This window comes from Stigmatopora argus, chromosome 5 (assembly GCF_051989625.1).
Source record: "Stigmatopora argus isolate UIUO_Sarg chromosome 5, RoL_Sarg_1.0, whole genome shotgun sequence".
In the NCBI taxonomy this organism is placed as follows: Eukaryota; Metazoa; Chordata; class Actinopteri; order Syngnathiformes; family Syngnathidae; genus Stigmatopora; species Stigmatopora argus.
In genome coordinates, this window is record NC_135391.1 from 13802645 (window position 1) to 13807500 (window position 4856).

The following is a 4856-nucleotide window of genomic DNA, read 5'->3' on the forward strand; positions in this document are numbered from 1 at the left end:
GTGAGTGAGCTCAGCCACGCGCGCGTGCATGCGTTTGGCATTCTGTTCTTATTTCCTAGCACACACACACAAACACACACACAAAAGGAAAATATGGGCAATTGTGCAGGTGGACTCAATCCCACAGTATGGATATATTATTTATTAACCCCCCCGAATACACCCCCCCACCCCCCTGCTTATTATGCAAGGCGAACAGAGGAATAAGAAAGTATCGAAACTTTAGGTTTAAAATGGCGATTACATATACACATGCTAGTTGTCCCACGTCACCCCCTCAAAAATCTGCAGTAAAAAGTATCATATTTAAGTAGTAGTAAAGAAAAATATTGCAGAACTTGAACTTTTTAAGTCCAGAATAAGGGCAGGTTCTGTGGCGTTTAGGGGGGTTTGTTTTTGGTACACGGTCGATTGGTCGCCGGTCTTTTGGTCGCCCGGAAGGTCATTGATAATTACCATTTAAATCGTTGCTCAAATTCCCTAAGTACAAACTGCGAATTACTATTTAGTCATACTTAATGCCCTATTAATTATTAGGCTAAAGAAAAGCTCAAAATTTCCCGTACTTTTATTGTTTTTTGTTGGAGAACTTGTTAAGACCCTGACTGACGTACCCTCCTAACTCCTGTACATACAAACTCTTATACACTCACACGTCAACTCAGTGAAACTGCTAATGGCCATTGTTGGCTTTTATTGATGTGTAGACCGTGTTGTTTTACCTTGTTTTGTCGCTGGTCTTTTGGTCGTCGGTCTTTTGGTCGTCGGTCTTTTGGTCGCCGGTCTTTTGGTCGCCGGTCTTTTGGTCGCCGGTCTTTTGGTCACCGGTCTTTTGGTCGCCGGTCTTTTGGTCGCCCGTTGCCGCGGTCTGGGCGACCAAAAGACCGCCACCAAAAGACCGGCGACTAAAAGACGGCGACCAAAAGACCGGTGACCAATCAACCGCACACGTTGTTTTTGGGTGGAAGGGCTGTGGTTAGGTGAGATGAGAGAGGGGGAAAGAAGCCTGGCGGTCACAGCTCTGGGGTCCTGGGTTCGAATCCAGGTCGGTCCACCTGTTTTGTGTTTGCATGTTCTCCCTAGGCCTGTGTTGGTTTTCTCTGGGTACTCCGGTTTCCTCCCACATTCCAAAAACGTGCATGGTAGTCTGATTGGACACTCTAAATTGCCCTTCCTCAGGTATCAGTGTGAGTGTGAATGGTCCCCCGTCTCCTTGTGCCCTGCGATCGGCTGGTCACCGATTCAGGGTGTCCCCCGCCTCTGACCCGAGGACCCCCGCGAACCTTGTGAGGATAAAACGGTTCAGAAAATGAATGAAAAAAAGGGAGCAGAAAACAAACGTATGAAGTGAAGAGCATTAGTTTTGTGTATATGTTCACAGTCCAAGATGGAGTTAATAAGCAAAAACGGGAAGTACTATTTTAACTCCTTTACTTACAGTAAAAGTTAAAGAAAAAAAGTCCCAGACTTTGCAATGTAAGTAAAAATGATTGATGAATTATATATAAATACATATTCAAGTCCGGCGGTTCGGTGAAAAGTAGTCAGTGCGCCAGCCTCACACTTCTGAGATCGAGGGATCAATCCCAGGTTTGGAGATTCCTGTGTGGAGTTTGCATGTTCTATCTGTGCCTATGTGGGTTTTCTCCGAGTACGCCATTTTCCTCACACATCCCAAAATCATGCAAGCTAGGCTGTTGAAAACTAGGTATGGTTGCATAGTGCCCTAAGTTGGATTGAATATGCCCGAGCACCCCAGAAAAGGAATGAAGGAATATATTCTAGTCAAAATAAAACAAAAAAAAATGTGTATTTATGTAAAACATCACAGGAGAAAAAAAATACGTCAAAACAAATTGCATTAAGTTTTAAAAAAAAAGCCAAAATACATACCGAACTTGTGTTATCTACTGCATATCAAAGTGAAAAAGTACAAACTGCAAGTCGTGCTTAGGTAGAAAAATAAAAGCATTTCATCAAGTAATTAGAAAAAAATACTATACCAAAAAGTACTGATTCAAGTCCAAAAGTTTAAATAAAAAACAAAGCAATACAAAACAAACAAACCAACAAACCTAAAAAAAACAGTGCAATTGTCCTTTAAAAATATGCCTGGTATATTTGGTAATTGTGGAAATGTGGATTTAAACTAATGAGCTTAAAATAAATAGGATTTTTATTATGTATTTTAAAGTGATACTAATTGAACCCTTTTACTAGTTAATGTAAAAAGTCATGTACAAAAATGTCTTTTTATGCCATATGCATAGATCACTAGTAGAATATTAGCTATCGCGGAAGTATTGAGACAAACCTTTCGTATCCAAGTACTAGGTGAAATACTTGAGGCTTGAGAAGTACCACCACAATGACCAACAAAATACAGAGTGGATATCGGGTGTCCCCATTTTACCTTTCCCGCAATCCCAGGCAACATATGTCATCCAGAAGACCCCCTTTGGTGCCGCCTTCCACTTTCCATAATTCATCATCAAGCAGTACCACCCCTGAATAGCCACCTGGACCAAAGAAAGTTCCTTTTCCCACCACTTTAATAATAATAATAAAAAAGATTTTAGAGAAAATGTCCTCATTCAAACTCCATTTTCGATTTTAGTTGACGGATTTTCATGTCAGAGGAGTTACGTGTTGTGTTGTGTTGAATACGCCTGCACTATTGTGTGGGTGGTCTCTCATATCACACAAAAGAATCGGGAAGTACACTGCACTTGCAGTTTTTAAATAATCTTAATCTGACAATTTGAGGAACATAACCTCTCCTTTTTAATGAACATTTTAATAGACTATGCATTGGATTTCCCTATTTCTTATAATGGTCCCACTTGGAAATCTATGTATTTATTGAGGTGCCACTTGGCATTAAAGGTTTGAGAACAACTTGTCCAAACGATTGGTCGCCCAATTACTGTATTTTTTTTTGCATATATGCCGTATTTGTCACGAAAAAAATGATGACTGAATCAATGGTACGGCTTATATGTCCACAAATTAGACTTGACATGCACGAAACTGCAAGGTGTCAAAGACAAAACGCCATAACGCAAGACAATTTGGCCAATACGGTCATTTATTTCAAAATAGAGAAAAGATAAACAGATAAAGTCTATGAATGAAATTCAAGAAAAAAAACATAACATGTGATAGAAAACTCACTTACTTGTGCCTGCCATTGCTCGTTCAGGGCGCCGCCATCTTACCGTAGTTAAATGTGCTCTGACTGGCCAGACGAGAATAGCCTAGATACATGGGTTCGTAGCTTTTACCATGTCAGCACATCCCAATAGTTGTTAAGGCTGATCGAAGGTCTTGCTGTCGATCATTAAAATATCAGCCTTGATACCTGCGTAATGTGTATCTCATGCTATTATTGCACCCAGAGACTTGGTGAAAACCAGACCGCTACGGACACACTTCCTGGTTGTACTGCTCAAGTGACTTCCTTTTTGAATTTGTCTACGCGCAGGCAACACCCTTTCGGAATGGGCAATCCAGCAGACAATCTTTTCGATTCATACAGTATCTCAGAAATACCACATGCGATGATTTTTCTTAAGATTTTCCCTTCAAAGTAACACATCTGTACTCCCTATTAGAACCATGAATATGCAGGTGAAAATTGTGAGAGTCTTATACAAGAGAAATTGTAAAATTCAACGATTTTAAGGCAATTTTAAGGGTACGTCTTATACGCAGAGGCAGCTTATACGCAGAGGCAGCTAATACGCGAGAAAATATGGTAAATCTCCATTGGTAAATAGGTGTACCTGATGTTTTGTCTGATGATCATAACAGCCCATTCCATAATCTGACCTGTTGTTGTAATCCCTTGCTTCTTTTTTGCCATTTTTTTCACCTATATTTCTTTCATCTATATCTCTGCAGGCGGATATTAAAAAAATCGAAGACAATGCGCACCATTAAAAGTGTTCATATACTCTTCTCAGACACACTCGAGCGTGGAGCACCTGAGAGTGTGGACACCCAAGCATGTAGAAACAAACACCATTAAGGATGGCCATAAAGTCACTTGATGTCCGAGCAATGTTCCCTCTAATTTTTCGTTGGTCTGAGCAGAAAGTCAACCTCCCTGAGCGCACTGAGTACCAGTGTGAGCGACATCATCGGTACTCGGATGATTCGCCTAAAGACGTTTCGCCGACGGACGTTTGACAGACGGGCAGGTCGCCGAATGGACGTTCCGCCGAACGTTCATTCGGCCGAACGGAGGTTTCGCCGAAACGGGATTCGCGCGCTCGCCCCGCCCCCGGATCGTGTGTGTACAAGTTTTTCAACCTCGGCCCGCGGGCCATATACGGCCCGTTAGGATTTTTAATCCGGCCCGCCGCCGGTGTTGTCCAAATTATAGTAAAAATCAATGTTAGTCTACCATCAATGGCAGCCCGGGATAAGGCACTCTTGGGCGGGCAGATGTAGCAGAACCGAGCCGTAAAATGACAGCAATCGGGTCAAATCCATCCTAAAACAGCATTTAATGATTAAATACAAATACTGGAGCTCTTTGGACATTAGAACCGAGCCCAGGGAAGTGAATTCCTTGGTAAAATGTCGTGATGATATCGCGATGGAGGCAAAAAAAGTATATACGTCCATTCGCCAAACGGCTCAAAATGCTCTCAAATTCGGTCAAATCCAGCCGAAAACAGCGTTTAATGATTAAATACAAATACTGGAGCTCTTTGGACATTAGAACCGAGCCCATCATGAAGAAAGGGGTAAAAAAAAAAAAAAAAAAAAAAAAAAAAAAAAAAAAAAAAAAAAAAAAAAAAAAATCCTTTTTTTTTTTTTTTACTGCGCGCCATAGGATTTCTGCTGCG

At 41.3% G+C, this 4856-nt stretch overlaps 1 protein-coding gene across 4 annotated transcripts in view; it reads left to right on the plus strand.

Moving 5' to 3' along the window:
• Positions 1-4856, plus strand: part of ksr2 (kinase suppressor of ras 2) — a 73596-nt gene that overhangs the window by 588 nt on the left and 68152 nt on the right. The window lies entirely within an intron of this gene.